Source organism: Aythya ferina (assembly GCF_964211825.1).
Source record: "Aythya ferina genome assembly, chromosome: 1".
Lineage (NCBI taxonomy): Eukaryota > Metazoa > Chordata > Aves > Anseriformes > Anatidae > Aythya > Aythya ferina.
In genome coordinates, this window is record NC_140296.1 from 167,526,084 (window position 1) to 167,543,082 (window position 16,999).

General features: G+C 36.8%; 1 long non-coding RNA gene across 1 annotated transcript; it reads left to right on the top strand.

Annotated features, from left to right (window-relative positions):
• Positions 1-881: 881 nt before the first annotated feature.
• Positions 882-15,082, top strand: LOC311430248. Its single transcript, XR_014688636.1, has 4 exons — positions 882-982; positions 5,926-6,089; positions 8,497-8,709; positions 13,883-15,082. It is a non-coding gene; the product is annotated as an uncharacterized lncRNA (long non-coding RNA).
• The last annotated feature ends 1,917 nt before the right edge of the window (positions 15,083-16,999 follow it).

The window sequence follows — 16,999 nt, forward strand, 5'->3', positions numbered from 1 at the left end:
TACGTGGCCAGATTAAGTGTCATAGATGCATCTGCACATCCCATTTCCATTCTCATATTCATTTGGCACTCATAATCCAGTACTGAAGCATACTTTATTCTCTGCAGAATGTGGATGGCCTTTATAAATAAGACCGGAGATCAAAGCTTAACAGCTCAGATTTGAATTCACTGGTCAAGAAATACGCACACACACACACACACACGAGTAATTCATGAGTTTGTATCTGTCACCTCTGTCTTTATCTCCATCTGCTTCCTGACTTACCAGCCTTATGTGAGCATTTGCTCGTTGAGCTATCTACCACTGGTTTTCAAATACTTCTCTTTGAACTCCTGGGCTCTGTGAGTGATAGCTAAGATAAACTAAACCCATTGTCAGCAGATTTAAATTCCCTCGATAAAGTTTCCCACATCCCTATGGATTTACTTATTTAAAAATAAGTAAATAAAAAATCACTATCACTGACCTAAAATCACCGATCTAGCCTCTAAGTGATACATGCTACAGAGACAATATCTTTATTTAATTCTTAACATTTACATTGTCAATACTATTCAATAGTTCATGCACATATCACAGTGCTAGTTCCTTGAGCATTATTAGAACAGTAATATTTGCCTGAGCCACTAACTTGGAGCCAGACTACTTGCCTAGTATCTCAGGAAGGAGAAAAGGTGCATGCTTTTCAGTCCTGTGCTCCTCATGACATTGAAGAAGCTGTATTGGGCTTATGTAGCAAGCTATTGGTAGAGGGGGGGCTGCAGGGCTAGCCTTTGTGAAAAAAGTCCGGCAGCTGTCCCATGTTAGATAAGGGCCAGTTTCAGCCGGCTCCAAAGGGACCTGCTGCTGGCCAGAGCCAAGCCAATCAGTGATGTTGTTTGTACCTCTGCAAGCGCAGACTTAAGAAAGGAGGGGAAAAAATGCTGAGAAACGGGAGCTGGAAGAGAGAGGAGTGAGAACCAGCCCTGCAGCCCCCAAGGTCAGTGCAGCAGGAGGGCAGGCTAGCAGCAGCAGTTCCCCTGCGGCCTGTGGAGAGGCCCCTGGTGGAGCAGGCTGTCCCCCTGCAGCCCATGGGTCCCACACGGAGCAGATCTCCACACTGCAGCCCATGGAGGAGCCCCCGGTGGAGCAGGCCCTGGGCTGGAGCTGCAGCTCGTGGAGAGGAGCCCACGTAGGAGCAGGAAGTCTGGGGGGAGCTGCTGCCCACCTGTGGGGGACCCGTGCTGGAGCAGTTTGCTCCTGGGGGATGGACCCCATGGTACGGAGCCGTGTGGGAGCAGTTCTTGGAGAGCTGCTGCCTTTGGGCAGCCCCCACAAGATCAGTTCAGCAAGGACAGCATCCCATGGGAGGGACCCCATGTGGAGCAGGGGCAGAGAGGGACCGCGAAGGAGCAGTGGAGATAAAGTTTTAGGGACTGACCACAGCCACTATTACCCATTCTCCTGCACTGCTTGGGGTGAGGAGGTAAAACAGGGTTGACTGGGGGAGTGAAGGTGTTTTTAATTTGTTTTTACTTTCTCGTTGCTCTAGCTTGTTTGTAATAGGTAATAAATTGTATTAATATCCCTGTGCTTATTCTGTTTTGCCCTTCATGATAATCGTTGAGTGATCTCCCTGACCTCATCTCAAGCCTTGAGCCTTATCCATCATATTTTCCCACCCTGTTCTTTTGAGAAGGGGAGTGAGAGAGCAGTTGTAGTGGAGCTCTACCCAGCTGAGTAAAACCACCACAGAAGCCTGCATGGGTTTTGACTGGATGTGCCGTGGAGGGCTGGAGCATCTCTTCTGTGAAGACAGGCTGTGGGAAGACCTTATAACCTTCTAGTACTTAAAGGGGACATAAGGAAACATTTGGAGGGACTCTGTCAGGAAGCGTAGTGACAGGACAAAGGAGTAATGGTTTTAAGCTAAAGTAGGGTTGGTTACATATGAGGAAGAAATTCTTCACTGTGAGAGTGGTGAGGTGCTGGCACAGGTTGCCCTGCAACAGTTAAGCGCTTCCTGATATTGAGACAGAAAAAAAAACAAAAACAATACAATACAAAAATAAAATAAAACAAAATAAAATAATAAAATAATAAAATAATAAAATAAAATAAATCATGCACAGAATTTCAGATAGTCATTACAAGCAAAATGATCCCCTGTAAATTCAAGTTTCCCATAAAGATCTTCAAGGAGACTCTTCCAAGTTTAATTCAAGGCTTGTTCTGCTATTAAGAAATGAAAACTGGTGCTGACACAATATTTTACAAATGTTCTTATAACAGAACTTGAATAGTCTTACAGCTAATGCATAGAGTCACATAAAGACTTCATAAAGATATATCTCAATTTTTACCAACAGCAAAATTGGCCAGCTGATCCTATTCAGTGCTATAGCCAGCTGAAGGTTGAAGGCTACATATTGCTGCCAGCTACATATTTTCATCATCTGAATCTCACCGTCATGGTCAGATGCTTTTTGTGCTTTGACCTCTAAAAAATATTTTCCTTGGAGAAGATGGAAAACCAAATATCTCTAGGGACAATTACTGAAACAGCTTCAAAATCTTGGCTTATCATTATAAATTAAAATAATTTAATAATGTGAATTGAAGTTTCATTTCAGCTACTTTTATTCTGTTAGCCATATAACTATTGACAGGCACTGTTCTAAGTTTGCTTTTGCTGGTACCACTAAGTACAGATGCTATGTTTCCAGAAAACTAGTTTATCCCTCAGGGTAGAATGATTCCTAGAGGAGAATGTTCATTGCTTTTCTTGCTGTCGTAAATTTAAGCTACCTAACATGTAACCCTTTTTTGCTTTTACCAGAAAGACTCATAGAAAGGCTTTCATGGCATTATATTGAATTCACTTAATCTCTGACCACATTAATTTGACCCCTCCTTCATTTTGCCTGGCTTATATCCTCCCCTTATTGGGCTGTGTCTTGGTAGAGACTGAATCTTTATTATCACTTTGTCTAGAGTTCCTCTGCTGGAGGTTCTGAACTTTACTTTGTTCCCCCCAGAAATATTCTAGGAGTACACTTTGTTTTGTTAAAAAGAATGAGAAGCTTATTTAACAAAACAAACAAACAAACACCACAAAAACAAGCAAACAAACAAACTAAAACAAAAACACAGGAGTTTTTGATGGAATATATTCTTGACAGAGGTAGAAGAACTGAGTGGAGATGATTTTTACTTTAAAATTTTCTTAAATAAGAGTGTTTCCCAATAAAGTCACATCAGGTTGTACTAGTGAATGCATGTTAGTGTATGGGCAGGAAAATATGCTATAGTTACAGACAAACCCATAAGCATCTTCTTCTTTTGATGTCTCCTGAAGCCTACCTATTCTCCTTCCTCAGTTGTTTCTGTCTTCATATAGAAATAAATTTCTTGCCCCACTTGTCCAAAGACCTCATTGCTAATGTAGCTAGCCAGTTCACATCCTTCTAGCTTTTGAAACTTTCATCAGGTATCCACTGAAGTGGGAAGGAAAGGAGGGGAAAAAGTACAGTATTAGTCTATTGTTTGGAATTCTTTTCACAGTGCTGTTTTTGCCAGCTAAGGGGAATGACAACTGCAGCAGCCGCTGTTTGTAACTGTGAGAAGCAATAACAAATATAATTTGACAAGCCAGAAGTCTGAAGGTAACCAGCATCAGAACTGACTCGTCCCTGTTAAATGAGATAATTTAATGAGGTTGCTTTTGAGATGAGTGTTGACCATTACAGCTCCAATGGGTGATAGCAATTTGGGAAAAATCCAATATAATTTTCAAACATCATGAACACTTAAATCATCATGCTCTGCACAAAAACTGAAGCACTTTAGAGTCTAAAGCTGGTAGTTTGGCATCCAAGCAATGATGTTAATGCCTGGAAACAAACTGAAGATCTAGATTTGTAATGTCCAAGCTTGGAAACTGGCCTATGGGTTAATATTGTTTGTCAGGATGAGTTAATGAAAATGACTCTCCTGGGCAGTAGTCAGTTCAGATTACCACAGAGACCAGCTGGATACTCACTGCCCATCGAAAGAGGAGATGTGCATCACTTGGTTCCTTCAGGCATGCTTGTTAGCTTTTAATATGTCATTTCAGTGGTTATAACAAAGAAACCACCTTAAATGGTTGCCACTAATAATTTCTGGATTGAACATTGGTTGTGCTGATAGCAAAACTCAGAAAAGCCTGCAGTGTGTTCAGCTGGTTTTAGAGGTCTGGATACTGGGCTGGCTGCTGCCTGATGCTCTCATGCGCAACCTGGAAGCAAGGACTGTGAGATAGCTGAAGACACGGCTAATGAGGGCACAGTGGTTGACACCACAGAAAATAACACTGAAGACAGAGCTCTGGATGCACAAAAGAGACATCAAAGTCACAATGCTCAGCCTGGTGAAATGGGTTAAGACTTCACCTGACCCTTCTTTATAAAGATTTGGGGGGATTTTAACAAAACACTTGAACTTGCCGACACATACAGCCATTTAGCCATTCTCACCTAGGGGTTGCCAACAACCTGGGAATTAGTCCCAGCATGACAGAACAAGGATCTTAACCTGGCAACTGCCTCTCTTCTCCATACAGACTGAGACAGGAAGAGCAGGGAGAGCAGCAGGCTGTCTCATCCCCTACTGGGATGAGCTGGTGGGCATGGCAGGAAAGAGATGTTGATGGTGCCACACGTCCAAAGTCCTCTATCAGCCTGGTCAAGGTAAATGTTCCCACCACCAGCAGCTGGGTGCAATGCATCTGCACCTTTGGATAGAAGTCCTAAAGATGCTTTATTTTTTTAAAACAAACAAACAAATGAACAACAACAACAACAACAAAAAAAAGTGAGAAGGTCAAGGTTTTAAGGTTGTGTTCATAGACATCAGCTTAATTATGTATTTATAAATTGTAAAAATACTCAAGGAAACCTTTAGTTAATAAAAATCAAAAGTAAAGGGCCTTTAGTACTAGAAATAAGCTGTGTTCCCACCAGCAAGGATGTTTAAAACCTTACAGGGCAATGTAGCAGTCCTGCAGCAGAGCAATTAGAATTTTCAGTGCCCTTCTGTGTGTGTATGTATGTATACACAGTAAAACTCAAAGGAAAGAGTCCATCTTAATGTTTTTTTTGTTTGTTTATTTGCTTTTTTTTCCACTTTTACGCAGTAATTTCTGTTAAAAAAGGGATTATTTTAATGTTTTCTTTTCTCGAAAAGATGTTTTTAATTCAAATGTCTTTCATTTCAAAAGTCTAGTACATTTATATTTAAAGACTTAAAAAATGAAACAAAAGGTGAGATGAAAATGAATAAAATATTTTATTGGGTCAATCTGATGTTTTTCTTCATTATCAGTAAGTTACAATTTTTTAAATTGTGAAGTTTTGCACCAATACGGCTAAAACTCTAAAAATGGAACAAGAATAATTATTAAGAACTATTTATACACTTACAGATAGCAAATAGATTTAGTTATGTATCCTTTAGCTAAACAAAAGATTGATTGTAAACTTCTATTTGAGTAGAAGCAAAAAAATCCATCTCAAATTAAAAGTCACGCAGGCAAGAAAAAGAGTGATGCAGCATATGGCTCTTGCTGGCATAACCTAAAACCAAGGAGAGGGAAAGTAAGAGCTCTGCAAAGGAAAGAATAATCTATTAATTTACCTTTATAAAATAATTTTTAGATCAGAATTATCTATTAGCTGGCTGATGAAAAAATCTGATCAGAATCTTTTTCTTTTTCTTTTCCTCCATAAATTGTATCAAGGACATCTAGAGAGTTAAGCTGTTTTTCCCTTCATACGTTTGCCTACATGAAAATAAATTAATAAAATAAGTAAATGCATTTGCAATATTAACTATAAAGGAAGTGAATAAAAGAAAGAAATTGTCATTTTTTTCTTAATCCCTGCTGTGTTATGTACTCTACAGGTTTGCTTTGAAGAATCTTATTCCATTGTGGATTAAAAATCTGAATGAATAATACAACCAGCAGTGGAGAGAAGGTTATTAAACCAGTAAATGAAGAAACAGCACAAAGAATTAAGGACACCTTGCAGACAGAATTCCCTGACTCTGGAAAGGAAATTCAGCAGGTTGTTTGGCTTAGGGCATATTCACTTTGTACAGCAGATGCTCAAACATAAAAAGCAAGTGGCTTTAGTGATGAAAAGTCCCACATAAAGAAACTAAAAGAATCAAATGTTGTGTGTAGGTTTTAAGGAGCTTGCAAAGATACCAGTGCTATAACAAGTGTACCAGTCTTTAAACTAGTCATTTCAGGTCTGTATCGTTCAAAACATAAGAACTGCAAATAACGTTTCTGTTGTCACTGTTCAATTAGATGCTAATGAAATGGGAGAGGGAGATACCAGGAGGATGGAGGAAAAGGACCAAATGCTGAAGCTAAAGTAAAGTGAAGTGAAAGGTTAGCTACCAGCTAAACGTGGTTATTGAGGCTGTCGCTTAAGAGGTATTGGTGCAACCATTTGCTCTTGCACTCTTTAAGCTGGAATGTTAATAAAACAAAGCTGGGAAAAAAAAATAATAATGCAGATGAGATGGCATCACTTATCAGCAGAGATATCTGTGAAATGACAAATGAGGCTGTATAAGGAAAAGAGGGGAATGCTAAACATTTTAGTCTTTTGAGTTTATAACTGATGTGAATTATTTTTCCAATTCAGAAAGAATTTGCAAAGAATCTGGGGTTTTGGCTAAACCCCTAAACCTCTCTGAGCTTTCTGTAAAGCATGATGCTGACAAAGAATCACTGCTGTGAAAATTTTTAAGACTTGCATGTTGGGTCTTCAGTTCCTTCCATCGTGATGAAGTTCCCAGAAACAGGGAGGGAGTGCGAGGTGAGGGGTAAAGTACTCAGGCTAAGCATCTCATTCCCAGTTTTTTGAATGATGGCATTGTATTTAGTCTTTTTACGGCCTCTGTAAAATGCAGAGACAAAATACTTAGAATTTGAAGCACATGACAGTGTACTTTGTATTTCTCATAATAAAAAGCATGAGTTTTCACAAGTGTATTAATAGAAGGCTGTTACAAAGAAAAGCAGCCCAAAGCTGTGAATGTGCCAATTAGTATTATATTAATTTATCCTTAAGGGAATGTGTGGAAGAAAAAGATGTGCTTCCTTGATGGTGGTCTTATGGCTAGAAACATGGAAGAATATTTGTCCAGGAGTTGAAACAACAGTGAGGCATACTTTGATCTCCATGGCTTTTGCTAAATGTTTGTGAAGAGAAAGTGATGCCAAAAGCCATCTCAGATGATCAAGGCAAAAGATACTCCATCTTAAGAAAGAGTGGGAGATTCCCACTTAATATAATATAAGTTAATATAAGAAACAGTGAGGTGTGAATGCATTGGTATGCTAAGATATTCAATAGAAGTTTTCAGTGTAAGTGCTAATGTTATTATTTTATTTTTTTAAGGATGTTTCAATAAGTCAGTGCTATGATTTTAGGTCAGTTATTTATTTTGTCACCCTTAAACCTTGTCTTGCCATAATGCTGAGTAACCTGGCAAAGAAGGGGATATTGCTGGTGTTGAGGGTCCTTCCAGCTGCTCTATTGAGGCAGTCCAAGAGCACAGACCCCTACCGCACTGCTCTCCGTCATTCATGGCATCCTGGGGTATGAATGGCATGGCTTGCAATGGAGTAGGTCAGCCTGCAAGAGAACACAGTGCAGTCAGAAAAAAAAAAAAAAAAAAAAAAAAAAAAAGATCAAAAAAGATCCTTGATGTCTGTGAGAGCAGGAGCAATTGGTGCCTGCTGAACCACAGGAAAATAAATTGCATCTTTCCTCAGATCTACCTTACAATTTTGAAGTATTTAACATTTCCTCTTCCCTTCTGTTCAAATATTCTCTAATTAGTCATCCTCTTTCTAATTTACATGTGCCACCCAATGTTTCTCAACTTCTATACTTCTTTTCTTTGTTTTGTGCTCTGAATGAGAGCAAAAGGAGGATAAGCACTTTCTAATGCTGAAAATCCAGGATGTTGGATACTCTGTAATATTTTACTCTCAAAACTGTTTGGTTATGCCAATCCTATTGTCAGTTTATGGTTAAGAAATAGAACAGAACATGGTGCCAATGCACAGCAAAAGGGAAAAGAAATGTTAGAGCATTGTGAGGAGACAAATGCAAAGTTCTTTAAAATTGTTTTTGATCTTGAGAAAACCTTCCATGCGTTTATCTTTCCTAACTTCTGGAGCAGAAACTGCTAGGTAAGTTGGGTCAGATTTTTCAGCCATTACTAACACTCTGTCTAAGTCTGAGTTTAAATAGCCTTTGGGCATTTAATGAGTGACATTTGCTGGCTAAAAATCAATTCTCATCAAGATCTCCTTGGCTTATGTACTGGAATCTGTACTTTGAGGCTTGGAGGAATTATTGAGACTCTAAATGGGGGAGTGGGGAAAAAGAGACCAGAGAAGAGGCTCAGAAGTCCAGAGGGAAATTGCTTCTTTTCCCTGTCCACTAGGTATTACTGAACTATGAGAGAAATAATGAAACCAAAGGAGACCTGAGAGTAAGTTTATGGTTAAGCAAGGTGTATGACATCTGTCCACTGAGAGCCAATTTAGGTGAAGCTTCAGGCTGAATCTTTGTGACATTTTATTTACTGAATGCTGGTTTCCAACTGTCTGAAAAGAAAGTAAATCAAGCCTCATCTACTGGAGATGCTGTAAGAGAGGTGAGTATATCTGGTTCTTTCCAGACAGTATCACAAGAGGAAGCTGGAGAAGCAGCAGGGGGAGGAGGTGGAATGGCATAGCTGACCACACAACCCATACAGTGCAGGTTTAAGGACAGACCCTGTCCTGATTCCCAGAGAGGTTCTCATCATCGGACCAAGTCTATCCTCTATCATGAGGCCAGATTACAGAGGCTTTTTTGAAGGTAAAGAGATGTATAGAAAACAAAAACAGAGGAGGTACTGAAGTGTGCGGTCTCCAACGTGATAAAGATTCAAAAGCTTCATGACCAACATCAGATTCTTTTTTTTTTTTTTTTTAAGTCTTGAATCAATTTAGAGTCTCCTGTATCACAGTTACCAGTAGAGCAAAAGGTCACCAGCCTCATTCTTCACTCAGGTACAGAGGATATTAAAATGAAAGCTACAATGTGAGATATCATATGGAATAATTAGGTTATAACTGTGTTCGTATATTTTCCTGCAGATGAAATGACTTTGTCAGTGCTTCCATTGTCTGTGCTTCCACTTTAAGAAATTACAGTGGGTATTGTTCCTATGGTTACTGGGAGGTAGCATTTACAGAGACAGCTGATTTATATAAAATGAGCAAAAAAGCACTGCAACTGGAATTGTCTGCTAGTCGTAAAAGACAGTTTGCACTACAGTTTTTATCAGTTATTTTGATGTTGAAGATTTTGCCTTTAATCAGGTACAATGTGACTAATTAAACATTATAGATGAGTCATACAGTTAAATTAATTTTGTCAGCTTTTATTATTTCCCCCCTAAAGGTTTGAGATTTAAGATATGTCAAAAAACATCAAGAAGATTTTGGAACAGCAAAGGACAGATTGATCTTAAATGGGGTTAGAAGAGAATAGCTAAAAATAAAATCCACTGCATGTTGGCTGTCTGAAGTACTACCATCTGATACAGATTTGAGGTGAATTTGAAAATAGTGCCCTATTATAACCAATGTTCACTTACCTACTACAATCAACATTTTGCATGTATTTTTTCTTTTTTTTTTTTCATTTTCTTTCTGTTTCCTTTTATTTAATATTTTATTTTATTTTATTTTATTTTATTTTATTTTATTTTATTTTATTTTTGTTTCTCCTTTTCTCTTTCTCTCTTTTGGTTTTTCATATATTGGGAAGAATTTACATTGAGAAAGGAGTTGCTCTTCTTTTGAAAACTCAAAACATACCAGGAATAGTTTTTCTCAAGTTATACTTTTTCAAAATTTTTAACTCTGGTTTACAGTGTCAAAATGATTCAAAATAATAAAATAAAATAAAATAAAATAAAATAAAATAAAATAAAATAAAATAAAATAAAATAAAATAAAATAAAATAAAATAAAATATCTTGTTTATTTGAATGAAATCTGTTGATCAGTTCTCATGGCAATTCTGTTTCAAAGAAGTTTACAGTGTTAATCCATAGTCTTTGATATGGATTTAGAGTGAAAATATCCCAAAAGTCAACTGGATCAAATATTATCTTTTATGTATTTTCTGTGGGGTCACAGATAAAAGCATATTTATGATCATGAAGTCTGGTTCTTGTAACACAATATAAAGCATGAAGAATATTGCCTATTTATTTCTGTATCATTTCTCAGACTTCTGCTACAGCTGAATTTATATTTCAGAAGCAGATTTAGTTATGATTTTAAAAATAAAAAGCACAAGGTAGATAAAAAAAAGTCTCCCTTTGTGCTCCTGATCAAACTGATCCTTTCTCTCTAGACTTTTACATTCTGTTTTTCACTCTGTTCTCTTTTTTTGCCCCCACTGGATTATCTTTTTTTATTCTCTGTTCACTTTCCTAGTCAGGAAAAACAACAATAAAGATAAAGAAAACAAATCACTCTTCAATGGACTGAAAAGCCAGAGTGTTAGTATTCAAGATGAAATGTCAAAATATGATATTTGAGGTTTCAAAATTAGACAAAAGTTACTTTGGCTTCTCTTCTAATTATGGATGGCTGATGATCTCAAAATTCATTTATTGACTAAACCAGCAGACAGGTGAGTAGCTGTACACATTGCTCATCCCTGAGCATTAAAGACTGACTGTTCTCAGGGAGTGAAGTGACTTCATATTGCTTCAGTCTGGGCTACATGGCTGCATTTGGAGCCATTATATTGAGTCCATCTGTGAATTTACAGTCATTCAAAGGAGACTCTTGGATGACATTTACTGTGGATGTTGACCATGGACAGTCAGTAAAATGCTAAAACATGATGCACCAGATCTAACTCATATGTTCTCATAAAATGTGAGTGTCAGAGAGCAGCAGCACTCATCAGTACAACAAAGCTTACTCCCCAGGATCTTACAGCTGACAAGAAAACAAACAAACAAACAAACAACAGTCTACACAGAATCCACATGACAGCAAACTTATGCAAATGCACTAACTACAGCTTGGTAATTCAAAGATATTCACTTGAACTCTCTTATGAATTTTCTACTTTTTTCTTTTGGTCTGAAGAACCTGTAATTCTTCATCTGTTTCAGAAAATCTCTTAGGGCATGTCTACCAGCAAAATATTGTCTGTCATAGAACAGACAGGATCATATTTACTTTGGAGAACACAGAGATAATTAATGGAATGGATTCTGCCATCTTTCTTACATTGGACTATTCAGAAGGAAACTGATACTGCAGAGGATCTGTAGTAATCACAATATCCTAAGCAAACAGATTCTGCCACAAAGTACTTGCCTTCTTTCTTTCTTTCTTTCTTACAGCAAATTAATGGGTAACCTCTGTAACTGGTGCAAACTGGAATAGTTTCACTAGTTTCAGTGAAAAAGTATAGGTACATAACAATTGCAGGTATACCCCAGAGAGGAAACTTAAAGGAGAAAACATTACAGAAGAGAGAAGACAAAAATCTGTTCTTTTGTTAATGACTTTTAATCAGACATTTTCAGTTAGAACCATTTGGAGAACACTGGAAAGGGTCATTAAGATTTAAAATATGCCTTTATGTATGGTACTTATTCTGTAGTGGTAACAATATTTATTTATTTTATTTATTTTAAGAATTATAGAATTTCCACAACTAAGTGTTTGGTACTTAGCAGAGAAGGAGCAGTGGGAAGATTCCCACACTCTACAAATACACCCAATAAGGAATGGTAAGGAATGGCAAGAATATGTCATTGTTCAAAATCACTGGGCTACAAGCACACATCCTGAACTAAACTGGCTTCAAAAAGGACACAGAAAGGGCCTATAAAAGTCTGACTGCTCAAATGAGAGCTCAATATGAGTCTAATGAGTTTTCTAGATAAAAGCTGGCAACTTTGTTGGATCATATGGATCCTGAGCGTGAACACTTTTCAGGATACAGAGACTGTACATGCAGAGAAAACAAGCTGCTCCCTGCCACTTACTTCCACTAGAATCACTCTTGCTAAATGTGATTTACAATCTTTTCATGCATTCTGCAAAATATGTGACGAAGGGGGAAAAAAATATTACAAAACCCAGTGCTGAAAACGTTCCAAACCCAAGACTGGTTATTGCTCTTCTTCACCTGCCATCCATTAATATTTAATCTGCACATGGATAAAATGTCAGCTGAGCTGTCCAGAAACATCTGGATGTTATGATACCTAACAAATCTAATAGGCACAGCTAATGAGCCCAAAGACGGGGAATGCATTATATGGTTGCTGTTACAGCCTTCACCCAATGAATATAAATAGGCATTCGTTGATCTTTTGTCCTACTAAAATGTAATCCAGTTTATTGAACTGGTGAATTGCATTAACCATTTTGACATTATTTCCTTATAAATCTAACATGGTGTCCTTGTTCTGTTCTTTGTCTGTATACAACATTACCCAAAAGGAAAGGACAAAATCCCACAGCAGAGAGGGTTTCCAAACCACTGATGTATGTTGCTTTAAATGGGAAATGTTTTTAAAATCCTGAAGAGAGCACCACATATCTGGAGAAAAGGGCTGGGGAGGAGGTTGGAGGAATGCATTATAAAGGATGTATTTCATACTCAGAAGGACATGTATTATAGACTTAGAACACAACTAAATGAAGGTTTGTAAGAACTCAGGAGAGGCTTACCTGCGTGAAAGATTGCCTACTTTTCACAAATATTGCAGTTTACTTCATATTTACAAGCTTCACTTCACAAACAAATCAGCATGGCTACAACAACATAGTCATGAAATGAACAACGGTTTTTAATTACAGTGGTTATTTTACTATTCCATTTTATAACATCTTAAAAATGTTTCATAAGCTAGGAGTTATGAACACAATAATAAAAATTACCATAGTTGGGGCTGCACACTTAACACTGTCTCTGCTGTTTCTATGCAAGTGACACTGCAGTTTTTGTACAAATCACCATGTGATTATAAAACATCAGCTATATGTAGGAAAACAAAACAAGAACAAAAATCCTTTTTTTTCCCCTAGGCATGGGAAGGAAAAGTTTTGTTAGATTACAGCTCATCTGACTAATTTTAAATGTTCTACTCAGGGTTTGACAGATCTTGTCTTTCTAATGTGTATTTATCCAGGAGATGAAAGACCACATCACACATAGAGACCTATGCTGGAAACAGCTAATATTAAGTTCACTTATTTTGCTATTTACTTTCAGACATACATATATAAATCTATATAGGTTTATATGTTCACACACAGAGACATTGATATACTTGCCCTATATCTATTGTGATTATTGTTTTTCTAAAATCATTTATTTGTATTTTTTATGTTATGTAGGAGAAAGGGCTGAAAGCATACAGTTGTGCACAGGAAACATAACATAAACTTATTCTTAATACAGATAATTTCTTATTCATTCATCTCCCTAAGGACTCTATTTTGTGAAATGCAGAATTAACTGTATTCGTGGTCTCTTTATTGTTTGTTGTACATGTTAATAGAGATACAAAATAAATGTTTAAACTACCTAGATTTATAATACCCATAAACAATATCTAGATTTTTTTTTTTTAATTTATTTCACCTCTTATGATTCTGAAAATTTAGAAATAAAATCTTTCTAATGTTAAACACTTAGAATATTTCAAAAGCAGGTACAATTCCTCCTACAGTTTTCACTCTCATATTGATCTGTGCCTCCCTTTCATTTTAAAACCATGTTTTTATTTTCAGATGATGGTCACAAAACAGCCAAGGTAGATGCAAGTTGCAGAATTCTTATCTGGTATGTCTGGAACAGGTATGGAGCACCCTAAGGAGTCAGACTGCAAGGACAGAAAATCTCTTCAAGGCTCCTTTGAAAGAAGGAGGCAGCTCATCTCAAACACCTGATTCTGACTAGGTTCTTTCACCGGTCTGTTTTCTTTTCAACAATGATTGATTGTTCCTGCAGCTCTGCAGGACATTCAGCTAAATTAATATCAAATTTAAGACTTCTGTGGTTTCCTAAGCTTACTGTGAGACCGTGTTTATGGAGAGCCTGTTAAAGACTATCAAACTGTGGTTAAGAAAGAGCTATGGACAAGAGTTAGCAAGGAAATGGTAATGATAAAAATCATTTGGCTTAAAACCTAAATTCCCTTTAAAAAATCTACTGTTTTGATGAAAAAAAAAAATAAAATTACTCTGGTTCTAGTATTATTGCAGTTTTCCATACACATGTCAATATGGATGGCAGAAATCTTTTATTATACTTCTACACTTACTCCTGGCTTTGCAACAGAGACCAGGTAGAGTTCTCCAAATATGCAGACAACATCTCAGGCACAGAAATTATTTGTATTTGGTCACTTATTTTGTACTTACTTAATGTTGGTGGATATCCTAAGGACTATGGAAGACTGATTGTGCAAGCAACTGTATAGCAGCAGAATGGATAGATCTATGCATCAAGGGACACAAAGGACACACACAGTGAATAAGCAACATACTGCTGTGGTAAGGAAAGTAACATGGCTTAGAGGAAAAGCAGAAGACTCTGCCTGTCTTTCAGATAACCTGAGAAGAGAAATCTGTAATTAGAATCCAAACAACTACCCTCATAATCTACTTTTAAAAATGGAAACATTTCCAATTCTCTGTGGAACGGAAATGTAACATTCTCTGCTATTTTTGTGAGTTATCTATTCTGAAATCAGTTAGAGTTTGGGTATTGTGACGAATATTGACATCTCTGACAGCATCCCATCTGTTATACGGGCAAAAATTTAAAGGATGAGGAGGGATTAAAAAAATCCCAAATTGAAAATAAAGTATGGCTAAACCAGACAATGAAATCAAGCAAGATATTTTTGAGAGAACTCAAGGTATTGGAATCTTTAAATTGTCAACTCTTTCTTTAAGAGTAGCAGTGAAAAAAAAAAAAAAAAAAAAGGAAAAAAAAAAGAAAAGAAGAAGAGAAAATTCAGTCTTTTAGATCAAATAAATCCTGCCCTATTAAATGTTTTCACAAAAGTGAAGAACAAGTGATGAAAAAAATAGAAAAAATATATGTATTCAATGTATTTATTCTGGATCTTCACTTTTTAGCTTTGCATGCATAATATAGATAAAGAGAACATTAAATCTTTTCATTTATTTTTTGCCAAATCTGTGTGAAATATTATCAATTCTAAGGAATTTTATAAAGAAAATGACGATATTTTCAGAGCCTGTCTATGTAACATCCTGGGTAGATAAGGGAAATAACCTTGAGACCAGTGTTTTGTATTGAACAATTTGGTGGCATTGGAATAGCTTTTACCTATTTCCTAGGCATAGAAATGACAAACATCTATCTGTTAAAAATGACTTTGTAATAAACAAGAGATGACAGCAAAAGAGATTGTCTTCTGCTAAACAATATCCTCACTGGATTCAAAGAGCTCCCAAATGAAGCTTGCTTCTTGATAGTGGCTACCATTGCTCAAAATGAAGAACAAGAAATTATTTGCACATTCCAATATATATTTCAGAAAATGGTGATGGGATATGTGCAGGTCAAGAACTGCGTCCTATCTTTGTTAGATGAGCATCTCCCCTTTTTGGTATTTTAACCAAGGGAGGCTTTTTTCGCTAGGCAGGATAAGTCAAATGATAGAAAAGTTTTTCTCTTTCTGCAAAGCACAGAAGAAGCTCATGCAAGTGGGTTGTGACAGAAGAATCAGGCCTTAAAGCTGCATTTTTTTTTAATTATTTTTTTTAAGAGCCAACTTCCACAAGTATCATTAAGAAGTGAGAATATTAAACTACCATACGGTGATGCTTTTTCAAATGTTTCTAAAATAATAGATCAAATTTGTACTTATGTGTGTTCTTTTTTCCTTTCTTTTTCAAAATGATCTGTACAATATTGCAAGTAGTAGATATTTATTTCCTCTGCTGCTTTTTACTAGTTTAACATTAACTTTGGGATATCTCAGAGATGCAGTGTCATCTTCAGATGTTTAAATTACAGTAATTACAACACCTTCTCATTGCTTGTTACTCCTTGGTCTATTTTTTCTCCCTTTTCTGTGTTGTTTACTTGAGATAGAATTTGCTCATAACACTAAAAAATACACCTTAAACGGGATAATATACATCACTTTTTCAGCCTTTCCCTGATTGCCAATTACCATTTTGGATGCAACACTCTTGTTAATTTCTGCTGTGCAACATATGGATAATTTCTTTCTATTTCCATTGCATTTACTATTATAATAACTACTGGTAGTTCTGCCAGATAGTGTTGTCACTTGTCCCCTGAAATGCAACAATTTTCTTTGCATGCCTAATGTAACCTGGTTGTTCTCTGCAGCACTGCTGATGAGATCTTTGATAAGATTTTAAGTATATAAATTGTCACATGATTTTAAGGGTTAATTACATCTTAAAACAAGTTCTATAGTATCTAATTACAGCTAGCTTTCCATTGTGGATAATTCCTGCTATTATATATATGATATATGCAGTTGCCTCTGGGCTGGTATGCTGTCCAATCAATCAAATACTGCATGATGGCCTATGATATCCTGGAATCCAAAATATCCCAGATGTGATATTCCCTCTGACCACTGTCACTGGAGGCACAGGTCAAAGTTGCTGTTTGAAGCGATTTGAATGAAAAGGTTTTAACAGGGAGATGCAAATAACAGGAAATCTTGAGAGCATGGGTAACCTACACATGAAACAAAACTGTGCTAACCCATGCCATGATTTTATACAGGGCCAGGCAATGGTGCTTCAAGCTAGAAGGATGCACCAAAGAACATTTACTGGACAATCAAACACAGTCTACAGACACAAAGCCCAATGCTGGCTGAAGACATC